This window comes from Dipodomys spectabilis, unplaced genomic scaffold (genome assembly GCF_019054845.1).
Source record: "Dipodomys spectabilis isolate Male_0828 unplaced genomic scaffold, ASM1905484v1 ptg000098l, whole genome shotgun sequence".
NCBI lineage: Eukaryota > Metazoa > Chordata > Mammalia > Rodentia > Heteromyidae > Dipodomys > Dipodomys spectabilis.
The window spans coordinates 3,461,745-3,481,644 of record NW_024870775.1 but is presented as its reverse complement, the minus strand read 5'-3'; the positions used below and the strand labels follow the sequence as shown (position 1 = coordinate 3,481,644).

General features: G+C 44.5%; 1 protein-coding gene across 3 annotated transcripts in view; it reads left to right on the top strand.

The window, feature by feature from the left end:
• The window catches only part of Dapk1 (death associated protein kinase 1), a 204,195-nt gene that overhangs the window by 112,294 nt on the left and 72,001 nt on the right, over positions 1 to 19,900 (top strand). The window lies entirely within an intron of this gene.

Sequence of the window (19,900 nt, the reverse complement as noted above, 5' to 3'; positions counted from 1 at the left end):
TGCCCTGGCTGACTTCAAATTGTGATCCTCAAAACTCAGCCTCCTAAGTAGCTAGGATTACAGGCATAAGCCACTGATGCCTGGCTCCTTGGTTCTCTTATCTCTTCCTCCACCCTTTTCTGGCTTGCATGTCACACACACACACACACACACACACACACACACACACACACACACACACACACACACACACACACACACACACACACACACACACACACACACACACACACACACACACACACACACACACACACACACACACACACACACACACACACACACACACCCGTCTTTAACTGGTGGAACTGTCAATGGTAATTATATGGGATGGGTGAAATGGAACCAGTCTCCCATGTGATTATAGGACTTGTTTTCTCAGTGTGGTGTTAATGTCAGGCCAGCTCTGCCCATTGGATGTCATGTTGGGCAGCTGAGTGAAGCACGTTGTTCTGTGGCAGTTCATCTCCATCCCTTGTCCTTCCATGTCCCTGGCCTTCTGCCTGAGGGTGCTTGCTGCACAGGACCCTACTCCTTATCACCCAGTTCTCCAGCATGTGCTGGTGGGAAAGCAGAGAGGATCCGGGAGGAGAGGAGTCAAGGGGAGGAAAGGGAAGGGGAGAAAAGAATGGGAAGGAAATGAAGAAGGGAGAGGAGGAGATGGGTGGGGAACCAACCTAGGCTGCACATGTAGAGATCTGTATGCTCCGGAAGAGGAGCCCTAACAAAGGTGTCTGTAGAGAAGAGGGACAGATGGAACAAGGGAGCGCTCTGCCAATCCAGGTCTGGGCAGCTCTTAGTGATGACAGGTCTCCTTCATTTCCTGGGACACACTTAAATTTGGATTTGCTCTTCTGCCAGTCCTTCTTTGTTTTTTCAACTTAGGTATTTTTTTTTTTAGATGATTGAACGTGTGTGTAGGTCTTTCTGTGTTGTCCAGGCTGGTCTAGGGCTCAGTTGATCTTTCTGCCTCAGCCTTCTGGGTAGCTGGATTTTTAGGCATAAGTCACTACACTCTACTAATTCTCAGTGATGTTTAAGACTGGGGGAGAAGGCAGTAAAAAGGTGAGTTACCAGGTGGCCAGCCCAGCTCCAGATGCTGGAGATTGGGTGGGTGCTGAGACTACAAGTACTAGGCCTCTACAGTCCCCAGGCCTAGCTTCATATCTCATTGCTGTGTTTGGCCCGTTCCTTAGGATTTTTGACTGTCATTTTCCCCTCCCTCCCTCCCTCCCTCCTTCCCTCCCTCCCTCACTCCGTCCCTCCTGCCCTTCTTCCCTCCTTTCCCTTTCTTCCTTCCTATCACGGAGACAGGGTCTCACTATGTATATATAGCCCAGGTTTCCCACCTTTGCCACCTTCAGTGCTGGGATTACAGGGGTGCTCAGCCACACCAGTTCACACTGCTTAACTGTAGTTTGAGCCTTAACCTGTAATACTGTGTTTGGATGGAATAAGGATTTCTAAATACCTAGCACAGTGCTGGCTGACAAATGTGTTTAATCCTTGAGTCCAGGAGTGTACAACTTTACGCCAGGGACATTTGGGGCTGGGTGACTGCTGTTCTAACAGCTGCCCTGTGTATTGTAGAATGTCCATCTGTTCTTCTAGTTTCTACACACAGATAACAGAGGCAGCTCAAACTGTCACCATCCAATTACAAGAAGTAATAATCTCCAAATGTGGTTAGATGTGGCTACATCTCACCCCTTCATAGAACCCACTAGTGTAAAGCAAAAGCAGGCTTTGACGGGGGGTAGGGGTATGGCCCTAGGGTATGTAGTCTGTAGGGTATGGCCGAGGAAAAGGAACACTCCATGTCTTCATGCTCCCTAAGGTGTCATGTGCCTTCTGGGAAACCACAGGCTACAACAGAAATGGGGCTTGAGAGCCACACCTAACTGAGATCCTGCTCTGGTGTGTGTGGCTCAAATGGTAGAGTGCCAACCTTGAGTGATAAGGCCAAGGAACAGGGTCCAGGCCTTGTGTTCAAGCCCCAGCACAGGCACATGCACACACATTAATAATAAAATATTAGCTAGGTGCTGATGGCTCATGCCTGTAGGCCTATCTACTCATGAGGCTGAGATCTTAGGTTCCGGATTCAAAACCAGCCCGGGCAGGAAAGTCCATGAGACTCTTATTTCCAGTTATCCACCAGAAAACCGGAAGTGGTTGTGGCTCAAGTGGTAGAGTGCTTGCCTTGAGCTGAAGAGCTCAGGGACAGTGCCCCGGTCCAGAGTTCAAGATTATTCTGTGATGTCTGTCTGAGTCATCTTTGCCTTTGAGAAAATGTTTGTAATTCTAAGTTTCAATAGTTTTAAAGGAAAGTTTTGGTCCTTGGAGATGGATACCATGTGTCGTCTTTGTTTTTCTTTCTTTCTTTCTTTTTTCTGTGTATGTATGCCAGTCCTGGGTCTTAAACTTAGGCACTGTGTGCTGTCCCTGAGCTTCCTTTGCTCAGGGCTAGCATTCCACCACTTGAGCCACAACTCCACTTCTGCTTTTTGGGGGACGTTTTATTGGATATAAAAATCTCATGGACTTTACTGCCCGAGATGGCTTTGAACCACAATCCTCAGATCTCATCCTCCTGAGTAGCTAGGATTATAGGCATGGCTCCATCCCTCCTGGGTTCTCTTTCCTTTCTTAAGAGGGCCCAGTACTGGTCAAAGTGACAATAGAAAGGAAATTTGTTAGGAAGTTACATGTGACACTGGAGATCTGTGTTTTGAGTTTGGTGCTGATGAACTCTCTCAAGGCCAGCTTCTGCTAAAGTCACTGATAAAAAATGTGACCATGCCTTTTTTTCTGAGCTGGCCCAGAGACATGTCCAAGAACTTCTGCTGCTCTTGGGGTAGATACTGTATTGTAGACACAGTGGTCAACTTGTGGGCCAGCATCTGTCCTTGAACTTTGGTGTGTGTGCCAGTATTGGTGCTTGAACTTAGGGCTGGGGTATTGTTTCTTAGTGTTTAACCTCAACGTTGGCCCTCTATCACTTGAACCCCAGTTCCACTTTTGGATTTTTATTTTTATTTTTTTGGTGGCTTATTGGAGTTAAAAGTCTCATGAACTTTTATGCCCAGTCTGACTTTGAACTTTGATCCTTATATCTCAGCCTCCTGAGTAGCTTAGGAGTACAGGCATGACCATCTGGCACCCGGTTGTCCTTGAGCATTTTTACAAGCCTGTAACTCTAAAGCCAAAACTCTTCCTCACCTTCTCTTCCTTCACTGGAAAATAACAGAGAGCCAACAGATCAGCCATTGCAGCTGATCATAAGCATGAATCCATGGCATCTTAAAAACATGATTCCATGTCCTCCACATGCCATTCATTGCTCCAAGGAAGTCATGCCAACATCTCTTTCTTTTGTTCACCCACCCATGTTTCATCGCTTTGCAAGCCACTTATGAAACTTAGATCTTCTGGGTTTGAGTCATTTCATTTTGCTTTGTTACCTTGCGAAGAATGAAGCCAAATTTACAGAACTTAAAATTACCTGTGTTAGTCAGATTCCCACCCTGTGATAAAATCTCTAGGTAATCTCCTTATCAGGGAGAAAGGTTTATTCTGGATCTTAGAGGTTTCTGCCCACGGTCTCTTGGCTCCATTGTTTTAGGGACTGTTAGGCAGAGGCATCATGGTGGGAGCATGTGGTGGGGGAAAGCTGCTTACCTCATGGCTGCTGGGAGAGACAGACAGACAAGAAGCAGAGAAAGCAGATAGACAGATAGGGATGCAAGAGAGGGAGAGGAAGTGGAAGGGGTCAGTGTTCCAAAACCTTTTCAAGGGGCCACTCTCAATGACTTAACTTTCTTTCACTGGACCTCACTTCCAAGCTTTGGGGGGAACATTGCAGATTGTTTTAAAGTGTGTGGCATTGTTAACCAGAGGTACTAGCTTCTAGCACTGCTTCCCTTGCAATGAAGCAGTTTGGTTGTAGATAGTGATGCATTCTTCCTTCTAGCTCCCCTCTGTCTAATTATGGGTCAAACTCAAATGCTTTTAGGGAACAGGTGAGCAATGTACATGAGCTTGAGGCCTTTGTGAACACCAAGGAATGGTAAAGACTGTGGCTCTGTTGGAGCCTTCTCATTCCACAGCCCAGAGGGACAGCCACCAATCAGTCAATGGTTGCTAATAGGTAGAATGCTCGACATAATGTTGCCAGACCTTCCCACTTTGTTCAAGGAAATTCTGTAATCCAGGATTACAATGTTGGCAGTCATTTCCTAGTAATTATGAGAAGACAAAATAGAATATATCTAAAGGGCTACCTGTGGCATACATAAATTTCTAGATGGTAGCCAGTTGGCAGTACACAATATTATCAATTGATCACTAGTATAGAAACACAGTATGGCATAAATGCATTCAGATACGACTGACTGAGAAGGGGAAGATACACACTTGGCTTTATAAAATGATTTTTTAAGCGTATAGTATGATTTGAAATAGTTCTCAAATATTGGCATGCACGAGAAACTTCTCATGGGTGCACCAAAATACAGACTTTTTGGCCGTGTTTCTAATGTTTCTGTGTAGAGCCCAAGATTTTGTATGTTTACCGTATTCCTTGGTGCTGCCACAGGTGGTAGCGATCTGGGGCTCACTTTCTTGTCCCTTCTCATCTCAGAATGTGCTGGCTTGGAAAAAGGATCTTTTCAGGTGTTGTCAAGATCAGAGTAGAGCCAGGACACAAATCTAACCTGACTTGGCCATATCTGAAGGTCCTCATAGGCAGACACACGAGAGAGCCATGTGATGACAGAAGCAGGGGCCGACGGGTCCACACGCCAAGGAGATGCATGGGCGCACCAGGGATCACAGGAGAGATGAGGAGGCTGATTCTTCCTCTGGACTCTCACTCTGCACCTTGAGTTTGCATTGCTGGCCTTCAGAGGTGGGAGTAAAAAAAAATCGTCTTTTCCTAGTTCATTAAAAAAAAATTTAGTTGTATAAAAAGGTTTTATTCAACGTATCCATTTATGAGCACAGTGTATCGTGATCAATTACCACCTCCATCTCTCCCAAGGAGACAGTAAATTGTTTTACGCGAATTAGTTTGTGGTGCTTTGTTACTGTAGACTTGGGAAGCTAGCCTAGAAGCAAGCACTAGGCACAGAGAAATTGTAATTCTTCCACCAGGAACCTACTCAAATGTTAATCTAGAAATCTGTAAGCTCCTTAACAAACAAAACACTGAGCTGGGAGCCAGTGGCTCATGCCTAGAATCCTAGCTACTCTGGAGGCTGAGATCTGAAGATTTTGGTAGAGTCTAGCCTAGATAGACAAATCCAAGAGATTCTTATCTCCAGTTAACCAGCAAAAATCAGAAGCAAAGGGGTGCTTTAAGTGGTAGTGCTCTGGCCATGAGCAATGAAGTACAGACAGATCAAGAGGCCTCGAGTTCAGTGACAGGAAACAATGATAATGCCCCTTCCCCCTGCCAAAAAAAAAAAAAAAATACCCCACTGATTCACAGTAATATTATTTAGTAGGTAACTATGAAATAAGGAGAAGCATACATTTTACACAGAAGCCTGCTCAGGATAGGTCTGTAAAGGGGAGGGAGTTTGGGCCTAACATTGCCCAATCATGTCTGCTTCTGTGCGCTTCAGTCACCTGCCTGAAAGGTTTATAAAGTAAAATACAGTAAATTGCCAAGCAAGAATTGGGGGGGGGGGGGGGAAGGGGAGGGGCTGTTGTTCCAAAGCAAGCTAAGCTAGTTGGTTCTCCAATCCTAAATTTCTTCCTCGTTTGTTCTATTTTAATTTTAAACCAGATCTAACATGGTGTAGCTATTACTTTTAGCAGGTTCTCCCTCAGCACCCTTTCTTCCTGTTCCCCTCCCACTTACCTTCCTCTTCTCTTTCCCTCATTGTTGTCTTTCTTGAGAAGAAGAAACTGCAGCTAAGTAGTGTGCCATGCTGCAATTGTAACTAAGCACAAATCATGGAATAAACAATGCACCTTTTCTTACTTAAAGGTAAATTTTATCAAGTTATTTATTCTTTGTGTGCAGGTACTGGGGCTTGAACTCAGGGCCTGGGTGCTGTCGCCGACCTTTTCACCTAAGGCTGGCACTCTACCACTTGAACCACAACTTCATTTCTGCCTTTTGGCTAGTTAATTGAACATAGAGTCTCATGGATTTTCCTTCTCAGACTGACTTCAAAACTTAATCCTCAGATCTCAGCCTCCTTACTTGTAATAGAAATATGAGCTCCAGGCTCCTGGTTCAACTTTTTGTTGTTCTTATTGTAGTTTCGGGTTTTTTGTTTTGTTTTGTTTTTGTGCCAGTCCTGGAGCTTGAACTCAGTGCCTGAGTGATGTTCCTGAGTTTTTTGTTCAAGGCTGGCACTCTACCACTTGAGGCACAGCTCTACTTCCAGATGTTTAGTGGTTAATTAGAGTTAAGAGTTTCATAGACTTTTCTGCTCAAGTTGACTTCAAACTGAGATCTTCAGATCTTTGCCAACGGAGTAGATAGGATTACTGGTGTGAGCCAGTAATTGTAGTGAAAACACTCACCACAATATCTGACATCCTAACGTGGTTAAATATGTACTATAGCAGTGGGAACTATGTTAAATGCACACTGTCTGTGCAACAAATTTCTAGAACTTGTCTTGACAGCCTGAAATGCTGTTGAATGATTTCCCTTCTTAGCTCTTTTTTTGACTTTAGCTGGATTAATAAATTCTGGGATTCTGTGTGCTCATTGTAAACAACCGCTGAGTTGTGTTCAAACATTTGGACAGTGTCAGATCGCTTCCTGCAAGATCATTGTTGAGTGGCTTCATTCTCTCTCTTCTTGCCACACTGAGATACAAATTAATCCAAATAAGAATATGGGGTCTTTTATTTATCAGTTTGGTATGTGCCTATAGGTTACTTCATGCTAGCCTACTCAGTAAACCAGAATTGAAAGACTCTCACAAAACAAAGAGAGTAGTCAAAGCAAAGTAAACTACCCTAAAAGTAGGCACAGTCTCCCAGGCTTATACCTGTAATCCTAGCTACTCAGGATTTTTAATCGGAGGATTGTGGTTTTAAGCCATCAAAGGGAGAAAAGTCTGTGAGCCTCTTACCTCCAATTAACCAGCAAAAAGTCAAAAATAAAGCTGTGGCTCAAGTGGTAGAGTGCCAGCTTTGAGCAAAAAACTAAGGGACAGTGCCAAGGAACCTGAGTTAAAGATACAGTACTACTCCCATACCCCAAAGGAGAAGATGAGGAAGAGGAAGAGGAGGAGGAGGAAGAAGGGGGAAGGAGGAGGGGAGGGGGAAGGGAGAAGAAGAAGAAGAAGAGGAGGAGGAGGAGGAGGAAAGAGAGCTACACATATGAATAAAGGGAAATTAAACGGAAAGGTAATACTTATTGCTTATAAATACAGATGGAGAAAAAAATACAATGTGACTTAGAACTATTTATGTTTATGTTTGCTGTGTGTATTTTTGTATGTGCACTAACACTGGGGCCTGAGTGCTGTCTTCTAGCTTTTTTTTTTTTTTCTCAAGGGTAGTACTCTACCACTTGAGCTACAACTTTACTTCTGGCTTTTTGGTGGTTAATTGGACATAAGAGTCTCATGGACATTTCTGCTTGGGCTAGCTTTGAACCAGCCCTGATCCTGTGAGTCTCCTGAGTAGCTCAGTTTACAGATATGAGCCACTACCCTTTATGTTTGCTTTTTAAACACAAATTTTCACAGATAATGGGAGGCTCTGAGTGGCTCATTGATGGTTTGGGCAGGTTGCTGTGGATTGGCTGTGAGCACTTAGTTTAACAAGTTGATCCAGGGATCCATGGTTGGCTTGCACCTTTCTTCTGGAGTACTCCTGCAAAATTAAGTATCACCTGCCTCCTGTCTATATCCCCTGACCCCAGCCATCATTCCAGAATTCTGGGTACAACAGGACCTGTACATAGGCACCATAGGACCAAACCAAGTAGAAGGTGTGAGCTGAGTCTGAACTCCCAGACTGGCAGCCTTCAGGCCTGGAAGGGAAGTGGGCTCTGGATACAGAGGGGAAGCTGTGGCAGCCGCCACAGAGCAGGGGCCTGTGGGACAGAGAAGACACTGGAGCAGGGAGGAGAGGAAAAGAATAAGAGGGGACACCAGGACAGCTGAGGGGTCAGCTAAGTCACAATTTCAGAGTTCCCTTCTGTCACCACCTCTCAGTGTGCTGGATCTAGGAGTGGCTGACCAAGATGGGAAGAGAAACAAGACTTGTGTGGCATGGCTAAGGAAGTGTGACCAGGACACCGGTGCAACCACGGAGTCTCTCATAACACAGTACATAGAGCCTGTAATTTCTAGGTGGGAATGGAAGTCAGCCATGTGTCTGGAGTTATGGAAGTCTGGAAAGACATGGGTGGTGGCTTTTTCCTAAACCTTAAGGATTGCGAGCAGAGAGAGATTCTGCTGCTGATGTATACAATGCAGAGAACATCACTCCAGATACTGAAATATGAATCTATCCTATAAACGATACATCTGTGAGTGCACAGATGCCATCTGTGGTTTTGTTTTCAGAGCACTATTGTCCTAATGTTTCTTAAGACTGTCTAGAAATCAACTAATTCACTTAAGCCAGTGGAAATACCGATTTCATAACATGAAGGAGAGAAACACTTTTCAGCTGAATTGGCAAGGAAGAGCGTGGGATGAAGACCTACAGGGTTTGTTACCCAAGAGAATGCCTAAGTGGAAAATTGTCTATTTTCTGTGATTCAATTCTGTTGGAAAGGTTGAGGCTGTTGCCAAATGTGCTTTTCTTCTCTGCTCTTGCTTAAGAAGAGATATACCAGAAGCCAGATTCCTCAAGTGAAAGCCAGAAGAGCCCTTGAAATCACCTGTGAGAACAAAAAGGAAAGTTCAGATGTCAGAACTGGCTGCAGCTTGTGGGAGAAGAAGGCGTTGAAGTCTCCCTGTGTCTTTGTGCTTCCTGGTCATCAGGAAGAAAGCAGGGACAGGATGACCCAAAGAACTCAGCCTCAACTCATTGCCCAGCTTCATGTAAATCCCTTGCATGCCTCAGCTTCCTACATCTTTGCTCTCTTTGCCCCTTTTTGTGAGGATATAGGGCTTGACCTCCCCAGGAATGTCTTTTTAAAGTGGTTCCAACTGGATGGCATCATCATGAAATACACTGAGAGATCCTATAGTTCAACGACAGGGAATCTACTCTTAGTTGTGCTGCTTTAGGGAAGACACTGCGCCATTTATATGATCTCATTTAATCCTGTGTGTAGCTCAGAGAGAGCTGATGCTATCAAGAAAAGTTGTGCCCATACAATTCAGACAGATCACAGGCAGGGATGGGGAAATGGCAAATCCCACACTGTTACAGCTTGTTTGGGAGGGAATGCTTTTGCTTGTATTTTCCAAGCCCTAAAGTAGTGTACATCTAAACCTGTACATATCACAGGCATGGGCTGTTGAGTCACCTCTGCCCTTTTACTCCACAAGTGGTGACTTGCATAATCTGGTGGCCCTCCACTCCATGCTTTCCCCTCCTCTAGGTTTCAAGGAGCAACTAAGAAGCTCAGTCAGTTGCAAGCCAACCTAGACGTTGAGGGCTCCTCCCTTTCCATCCCTTTCTCCAGCTTTGCTTCTCTTACAGTCATGTTGTTTGTGCCCTGCATTCCTTAGCATTTTCCCAAAGTTGGGTGAAGGCAGAAATGTGTTTTTCTGTGGCAGGCATAATGTTGGAGCTGAGATATGAGGTGGTTTGGTGGTGTTACAGCTTCCTGTGCATACTTGTCCCCTTTGAGGGCAGAATCCAGAATTCTATGCTTGGCCCAATAAGTATATGTCAAGTTCAGATAGAGCTGGGGTAGCTTGATGTGCAACGATTGTGTTTGTCTTCAGAATCAGGAAGTTCACCATCAGGGAGAAATTTTTCCTTGTTCAATGATCTTTACTCACTTGACAGTTGCCTGGAGTGAGTTTATCCTCACTTGAACTTGAGAGTTGGAATCTGGGTTCAGGAAGCAAAATTCACATGCAGACTAATGGTTAACAAGGGTATGCACAGAGCTCAGAGGAAATGGCAAGGGATAGAGAACAGAATATGTAAAGGCATAAGGCTACTACCACCCTGGGATGTGAAGGGTAAGGACAGGTATGCTTTGAGGAGCTTGGATACGGTGGGATGGGATGGAATAGGACCTCACCTGAGCGAAGCCCTTAATTGAACCACTCAACCATCTCATAGCAACGAGGAAACAGAGTTGACTTGACTTCCCTTTTTCCCCCCCAATGATATCAGTTGCCAAACCAAATTAGAATCTACCAACAGGGAGCCCTCTGATTCTGTGTCTATGAACAGCTTCCCTAGGCCCGGATCTGATTGTATAAAGGTGGATGGGGAAATAGGTAGAAAATATTTTCACTTTGGGCTTTCAACTTGTCCTGCTTGTTCCTCTGACACTTGAATCCTGATGCTCCGGCTAAGTAATGACAACCCATGGCACCCTCAATGGCACCTCGGTCACCCAATGAAATCCCGCATGAGCCATGTATTATTTGTCAATGAATGGTTAAGAGGGCAGCTTCCCTGGTACCTTCTTTTATAAAACTGTGCCCCTCACAAACTCTTCAAAAGAGTGAATGTTTCCTTGGAGGCTTGCTTTCCATTTCTCAGCTGTTTTCCATTTTCTTGAGAACCTTATTTGAATGGAGAGGTGGAGACAGGGATGGAAAGAGCAGTAAGTCTCGGCTCTTTGGCAGGTAGTATTTTCCCATTGCCAGGCCAGTTCTCCCTGCCTCCTCTGTCCCTTAGGTGCAACATCATATCTGAAGGGAAGGAAGCCGGCTTGGTTCTCCTGACATCCCTGTGTACAGTGGATGCTGAGGAAGGATGTACGTGGAGATAGGAAGCACTCTGTACCAGCTCCCTTTATACCCAGACTCTCTCATTTCCTCTTCAGATCACTTTAATCCCCTGTATCCTATTACAGCCATTGACAGCCACTGCTTCTGTTTAAGCTTCCTAACATATGGTGCAAATTCCTTCGTGTATTTACAGTCTCTGAGAGTCAACAGTTGCTCCTGGCTAGTTGCTGATCCTCAAGGCTGTGTCTCTGGCTCACTCTGGAACCCATAGTGCTTCTCCGGGGGCCACTCAACTCTTCACCTAGGTTTGTCTCCCAGGCACCTCAGTGTTCACATGGCCTCAACTGAACTCCCGGCTCCAGCCCGTGGCTCCCTTCTTCTCTAGCTTGGTTAATGGCATCACCATCATTCTGGTTATTCAGACAGGACACTTTGGAACCATCCTTGCTGCCTCTTCTTCTCCCCTACCTCTCTATGGCCTCCCACATCCAGTCTTTCATTAAGTTCAGTGGTTCCACCACTGAAAGAGCTTCTAGATCTTTCTCCTCTTTTTTGGAGGGGCCAGTTCTGGAGTTTGAATTTTGGGCCTCAGTGCTGTTCTGGAGCATTCTTCCTTAAGGTTAGTGCTCTACCACTTGAGCCACTGCTCCACTTTTAGGATTTTCTTGCCCAGGCTGGCTTTGAACTGGGATCCTTAGATCTCAGCCTCTTAAGTAGCTAGGATTATAGTGCCTGTCTTCACTTTTATCTTCATTACTATTCTAACACTTCTGTTCTGGTCCAGGAACTGTTTAGTCCTTCCCTGAGTTACTGTACCATATTATTGTTTCTCTCTGAACCAAGTCATCTCTTGATTTATTACTACCTAGCTACTCCTTTTGCTAAAAGATCGTTGATATATAAGGACACCAAGTACTTGGAATATAGCTCTTTTTTGCACACAAGCTCTGCCTAGGGTTTCTCTTCATCTTCTCTTGGAATTTGCTGAGTCATACTTTCATGTGCCCCATGTTGGAGCTAGTCCTGACAGCCATCTTTTTTTTTTTTTTTTTTTTTTTTTTACCTAATCTGGAAGGCCTAACTTCCCGCTCATTACTAATACAAGGCCCCGGCTGGAGGGATGGTAAAGACATGAAAAGATGTTCAATAGCATTCAGTAGGAATGCACAACTCAGAACCACAGAGGTGCCACATTGCATCCACCAGGACTTTGGAAAACTGTTTGTTTGTTCCACAAAATGTTAAACATAGTGACCACCTGACTTGGCATTTCCACTTCCACGAAAAATGAATTTATCTCCACTCAAAAAATGAACCCACTTGCTACAACATTGGATTAACCTAGAAAATATTTTGTTAAGTATAGTTAGCCGGTCTCAAATTCGTATGATTTTGTGTATATATGATTTTACTTGTTAAACTGTCCACTATAGGGACATCTGTAGGGGTGGGATGTAGCAGAGGGACAGGCAGGGAGGGTGAAGAAGGAGTAGTAGCTACTAATCATCACTGTTTGTTCTAGAACCGAAGTGAATGTTCTAAAATTACATTGTGGCGATGGTTGCATAACTGTAAAATTCTAAAACCCAATGAATGATACAACTCAGAACATTTTTTTTTAAATATGAGATAGCACCCTCTGCATACTGAATTGGAGTCCAGGGGCTCTTTCACCTCATGCCCAAGTCCATCCTGATATCCATTATTTCCTCCTCCCTCATTTCCATTCTGCTCTTGATGTTCCATCGCTAGAGAACCTTTTGCCATTCTCAGATTGTACATTCTCTTCTTAGAGAACTCCTACTCATCCATCAAAGCCCAGCTCATATGTCACTTGATTTCTTTGGGTTTCTGCCTACTCAATAAGGTTTAATGGCTTTCATGTCACCTTTTAAAAGTGTAATTTTCATAGCACTTAACTATATTAATTCACACATGTTTGTGTGTCTTTATCCTATAATGGGGCTCCTGGGCACGTTTTACTGACTTGTCTTTGTAGGCCAAGCATCGAGAAGGGGATATGCCTGCCCTACCATCAGCAGCTGAAATTTAATTCAGTTGAAGTGAACCCTCCAGACACTAGGTGGGAGATGGCTCTAATGAGTGGCCTTTCTAGGTTTAGGAGGAGAGAAAGAGTGCCAAGGAAAGCCATTGCGTCTGTGTTTCAAGAAGTCCCCTTCTGTGAGAACAAGGCAGTTTGTTGCTTAGCTCATTTCTTCTTCAGCCACAAAGTGTTGGGACATAGGTCCTTATGTCTGTGGATGTATGGGGTGAGGTTCCAAGGAAGAAGAGGAGAAGCCTGTTGTAAATGGACCCGTTAACATGCTGTATGCCAGTGACAGGCAGTTAAAGCTCTTGGATGGCATGCAGAAAAATCCCCCTCATGTAATAAGTGCTCAGGGAATACACAGGAAGGAATGAAAGAAGGTGAGATGAGTTCCTTAGACAATTCAAAGCCTCTTTGTCCGTTGTAGTATTCTCATTGTACCCACCCCACAGGCGTGCTGGCTCAGCTCCACAAGGACTATGCTGGAATGAAACTCCGTTCCTTCATCTCTGTCTTCCACAAGAAGACACCTCTGGTGGGTGTTGCTGGCTGCTCTGAACCCCACTTTTTCAGTAGAGCAGGGTCAAGGGCTAAATCCATTCTTTCCTTTTTACTTAGGTGTCCTGTGGGAGCCCCGTTTTCATTCCTAATTCCCCCTCTTCTGTTGAGCCAAAATTCCATCTAGCATAGCAGCTCATACCTGTAATTCTAGCTACTCAGAAGGTTGAGATCTGAGGATCATGGTTTTCAAAGCCAACCTGGGTAGCAGTTCATGAGACACTTATGAGGCCTTTATCTTCAATTAACCAGCAAAATGCTGAAGTGGAGCTGTGGCTCAAGTGGTAGAGCACCAGCCTTGAGTGAAAAAGACAATCACCAGGCACTGAATTCAAGTGCTAGTATTCACACACACACACACACACACACACACACACACACACACACACAGAGAGAGAGAGAGAGAGAGAGAGAGAGAGAGAGAGAGAGAGAGAGAGAGAGAATATGACCCCTGTTAGTGAATTTTAGCCATCTTAACTTTCCCTATCCTTTTAGCTTATCCATCTCTACTTTTTTTTCTCTGTTCCTACATCCTCAAGCTGAGGTCAAAGATGTACTGCTCTATGCACACTGAATTTTCATCTTTCTACATCTCTGGGTGGCTAAGGAACAATGAAGTCCACATCGCCCTCCAGATGGCTATGCCCCCATCTGATGGGCCAGTGGTCTTTTATCCCAGGGTTCTACATCATTAACAATAATCAGCAGCTTTGCTTTGAGCTCTTTTCACTGGATTGGCAGGGAAAATTAACCCTGTTCAGGAGGAGGAGGAGGAGGAGCTGCAGCTCTGGGCTCCACCTGGGTAATAGCCTCCCCTTGTTACCAGCAAGACCAGACAGATTGATTTTGGAATAAACCTCCATCTATGATTGGCCCTGCTTGGTTTACTGCCTGCTAGCTTTTTGTTCTAGTGCCAGTTATAACTACCCTGCCTAAAGAGAGGTCTGGCTGCCCCAGCTTTCCATTTGCCCCACTTTCGATTGGTCTAATTATTCCTCTGGGTCTCCAAAGTTTGGGCTGAAGCCATTTAAAGTAAAAGCAAGTTTGGCATCTGCTGTGGTTGTTTCTCATTTCCCTTGGCAGAGTAGTACTTTCTTTATTTCAAGAAATCTGCATGAACCAGCTGAGTGCCTATGGCTCATGCCTATAATCCTAGCTATTCAGGAGGCTGAGATCTGAGGATCATGGTTCAAAGCCAGCTTGGGCAGGAAAACCTATGAGACTCTTATTTCCTATAGCCACCAAAAAGCTGGAAGTGAAACTGTGGCTCAAGTGGTAGAGCACCTACCTCCATTGAAAAGGCCAAGGAACAGTGCTCAGGCCCTGAGTTTAAAGCCCAATATCAGCAAGTAAATACTGCTTAGAACAAGTGAAAGATGGATTATAGTTTGTTCTTGAGCTGCTTTCTACCCATCCCTCTTCCCCCCACCATAGTACTTAAGGAATGCTCTCCTTCCAGTTTCTCTCATTGATACAGTGTGCTTGAAACACAGTCGTAGTTGGGATCACTGTGGCTGTCTGTAGCTGGACATGGAGATCTTCAAGGTCTAACTTGAAGGGCCCCATGCAACACTACAACTTGAAGCTCTGCATCCTGTACCATATCCATGGTGACTGAGCTGGCAGACTCAACGACTGAGCTCAAGAATGTCCATCAGAGAGGGCCTTACCTTTCCTATTAACTTCCTGCTTGGATCAGCTAGTTAAGAGTCAGTCCTTTCTTGCTGCCAACTGCAGTGAGCATTTCTGCATCAGGCAGCCTTCCTAAATAGAAGTCCTTTATTGTCATTCTAATGTATGCATTGCCTTCATTGTTGGTCTAACTTCCCTCCCCTCTCCTCCTCGCCCTTCCCCTCCCTTCCCTTCTTTTTCCCTTCTCCTTTTCCTTCCTTTCCTCCCTTTCCCTTCCCCCTCCCTCCCTCCTTTTCTCTCTCTTCCCTCCCTCTCCTTCTTCCCTCTGTCCCTTCCTCTCCTCTGTATATCTGTCTCTTTTTCCCTTTAGTGCTGATCATCAGACCAGGAGCCTCTGTGGGCCCCATGCACTACCACCAACCAGTGTGACATTTTCTGAATACTCTTTAGACTTTATATCTCTCTTAAAATGTAAAGTACAAAAACTGTCTGCAGTCCTTTGGATGGCGACAGATAGGGTGGCCCAGCCTCCTGCTTCAGGTTTTAAATACATACTGCACCCTTAAATGGGGTAGCTAAGGGTCCAGGGGCCCTGTCTTGCATGCTGATATCTGTTTGTTTTTCCTCACCTGGATTTGTTCATAGTTTTACCAGAAGTAGGTTCTTTGGACCCTGACTCACCTCTTCCCTGCTTCCATTGAAACAGAGGTGTGGGTGACCCCAGATCTGAGACTCCTCATCAATTCTAAACCGCAAGCTGAGATATGCTCCCCCATGTCTACCTGGCTTCCTAGTCACTGCATCAGGGCCATCAGCCCTCTTCTCCTCCCCACTCCCCCCTTGGTTCTCTTTTCTATTTCCTTTTGGGTATAGATTCTAGGGCTTGGACTCAGGGCCTCTCACCCTTGGTTTTGTCTCTCATAGCTGATCCTCTACCCACTTGAACCATATCCTCATTTTCTGTTTTTGTTTGTTTGTGTTAACTGATTAATTGCAGATAAAAGCCTTTCAAATTTGTCTGTCTGGGCTGGCTTCAAACCGGGACCCTCAGATCTCAATCCTCCCCAGTAGCTAGGATTATAGACATGAGCCACCAATGCCCAGCTGGGGGCCCTCTCTGGAACCTCTCCAGGGCCTCCTTTGGTGTTGTGGAAATGATTTGAGGATATTGTGCCGTCAAAGGTTTTCCTTTTTGCTAGCTTGTGATACCTAGTCTGTTTTGGATATTTCTATGTTATATCCCCCTTTCCTCTCTCTTCCCCAACCTCCTATGGAAATGGAAATGAGCAAGAACTCAGGATCAGAGGAGAGAGGCCACTTGTTTATGTGAATCAATGGTAAATATGACAGCCACCCACACACGACCTCCTGCAGGGTGTGATGTGTCATGCCACCTGAGTAGCAGGCCTGGATATTTCAAAGAACAGCCATCACACCTTTCTTCCCCAGAGTTCTCTCTCACAGATCCTGTCTGTGAACCCAAAGGTTATTCTGCAGGTTGACAGTCATTGTGATCTGCTTTACAGGCAAAAGGAAGGTAGATTCAGTTCCCTGAAAGAGGATAAAAAATAAAAACAGCCCATGGTTTCTTGGTTTGTTTTATAAACACCTCATGATATTGCATATGCTTTTGCAATTAAAAATAAATAAATAAAGATTAGCTAGGCACCTGTGTCTCCCACTTGTAATCCTAGCTATTCAGGAGGGTGAGATCTGAGGATGGAGATTCAAAGATAGATTCATCAGGAAAGTCCATGACTCAGCTCAAATTAACCAGCAAAAGCTGGGAGTGGAAGTGGCTCTAGTGGTAGAGTGCCAGCCTTCAGCAACAAAGCCAAGCAAAGGTAGATGTCCAGGCCTTGAGTTCAAGCTCCAGCATTGGTGAAAATATGAATTGGTGAATATACATACGTACATACATACATATATACATACATATATATATATTTGTGGGGGGGTCTAGCTGAGAACTGTAGCTTTCTGCTGAGAATCTGCCTTTGTAAACTGCCATTTATCATTTGTCTCTTGCCATCATTTAAGTTGGAGCTGCTGGAACATAAATGCATAGGCACTGACAGTGAGTGCTGTGACAGCAGCTACTGTTAACTCTTAACTCTCAGTAATGTGGCCTGGCCCACATGAGGTGGAGTCTCCTGGTACTGATAAATCAGGATGCATTTTCTTCTCTACCATCTGGCATTCTTTGCTGCTGAAAGAAAGTCATGATTCTGCTTTTGCATTCATGAATGAAAGTAATTTTTTAAAAATCTTCATTTTTCCCACAGAGGTCTTACTTGAATACCAGCTTCATTATATTAGTCCCTTTGTGACCAGAGAAGACCCAATTCTTAAGGTCAGAGATCTTTTGAGGATCACAGATTATCTCCAGATTGTGCTCTGTGTGTGTGTGTGTGTGTGTGTGTGTGTGTGTGTGTGTGTGTGTGTGTGTGTGCATGTGTGTGAGTGTGTAATCATCCTAGCCAGGCATAGTGACTCACATTCGTAATTCTAGCTGCTCAGGAATTTGGGATCTTTGTTCTGGACCAGGCTTGGTCAAAAAGACTTATTGGAAGAAGCTGTGCATGCTCATGTGTGTTTGTCCTCCCAAGTTATGATAGGAAACATAAAATAGGAGGATCATGATCCAAGCTTAGACCTGGGAAAAATGTGAGCCTCTATTTCAAAATAATCAGTGCAACAAAGGGTTGGAGGTATATCTCTAAAGGAGAGCACCTCCTAGCAAGCTCAAGGACCTGAGTTCAAGCCTCAGTACAGGGGAGGAAAAAGTAGTATTCTATGTCTCTTGCTGTACTTGGAATACTTGGTGTAGTCCTGAAGTATGTAGACCAAAAATGGAAGGTGAGTTTTGTCTTTGTTTTGTGTGTGCCACTAACAGCAGTGTCCTTCTGGAATTTTTAGAGATCCTGTATCAAAATGGATTTAAATGAAGAGAAACAATATATTTGTAGTGGGGGAGGGGCAGTGAAACCACTCAGTCCTCAGTGAAAATGTAAAAGATTTTATTGAGCAAAAATTGCTGACGCGCCAGGACCGCACCTGGAGTTAGGATCCCAGGAGACGGGCCTGAGTGCCAGCCCATATAGGCTTTTAAGCATTTTGGGCTAGGGTGGGGAAAAGGGAAGGCTGGGTGTTGGTTTTAGCCAATGATTATTACAAGAAATACACACCTTAAGTTTAAATTTCCCACCAAGGTTTTGCTTGTAGGAAGCAGGGAAATAGAACAAAGGGTGATGATGGTCCTCTGGGTTAGGGTGAGCATTGCTCAGAAAACAGCAGAAGCAGACTTACAGAGTGACAGGGTTATGGAGTTACAGAGTTGGAATTACAGTTACTAACTAAAGTAATGAGTTACCAGGGAAATCTTATCCACAGCACACTTACATTTATATCTTAAAATCATTCATTATCCATTTTACACAATCCAACTCAAATGATCATATTCCATCTTTACATCCTCCACCATATCATGTTAGTGTTATTTCTTGAAAAGATTGAAGACCTGGTAGGGTGAGAGTCGGTTAGAAAAGGTATAGACAAGGTAGTCTTTAAAATTATTACCATTGTTTTTATTATTTTAAGTAGTTGTACAGAGGGGTTTCAGTTTATGAGTATAATGCATCTTGATCAGTGTCACCCCTTCCATCATTCCCCTCCATCCCTTCTAACCCCAGCCAACCTCTCAAGTTACCTCATCAAGTTACGGTCTCATGAAAATTTCTAGGCATGAAAAAGGAAGGTATATTGACAGGGAATAGACCATTATATCCCTGAGTGAAAGTTAGGTGGTGTACCATGTGGTAATACACTCGTTTCTCATCTCATTTAATGAGGAAGTCGTGTACTCCAGCCTCTTTAGAAAGCTTAGCCTGAAGCATAAAACCCCTAGATAATGGGTCACATTTTTCCCCTGTCTCTGGAGAGAAGCTCACGCAGCTTCATTTTTTTTTTTTTTCTGAATAATCACTGAGCACTTCTTTTGTATCAGACATTGAACTAAGCACATTGTATACATCAAGTCATTTAATCCCTCAAAAACAACCCAAGCAGAGAGTGTTCTGAGCTTCTGTTGATATATAATGAACTTTCCTAAGGCTTCATGATTTAAATGGGAACTGCCATTGATTCACATGAGGACCCTGCAGATTGGCTGGGGCTCACAGGCCCAGGGACAGTGTACCTGTCCCTTTTGCATCTCCAGCTGGGACAGCTGTCTGATGGTCTCACACATAATTGGCACTGCAAGGTGGTGTTCCCTGCCAGTTAGAAGTTTAATCAAAGTATTAATGATTTGCATCATTGCTTTGATCAAGTACTTGACAGAAACAACTGGAATGATTTGTTTTAAAAGATTTGATTTCATAGGGGTTCAGTCCCTGGCTGCTTTCCTTCATTGACTTAGGTAGAATATCATGGCAGCTGCTGGAATGTGGTCAGAGACTGCTCATCTCATGGCTGCCAGGAAGGGACTAACATTAATAAATCAGCCAGGACCCCCCTATCTCTCCCCCCTCCCCCCCCAGTGACTTACTTCCTCCAGGAAGGCCCACCTCCTACAGTTTTCAAACCCATCCAACACAGCAGGGACCAAGGCCCAAGAACACAGAGGGGATATTTCATTTTTAAGCCGTAACAGGGGCTCCCTCCTAAGATCCTCCTACCCACAGATAGTGTGATAGTGGTGCTAGCCTGTCCAGTGGGATTGAGTCTGAAATGATGGTCCCACTTAGTGTGTGCCTTCCCAGACAGTCTCTGGAGTCTCCCTCAGCATAGCAGATGGGCTCCAATGGCAAGT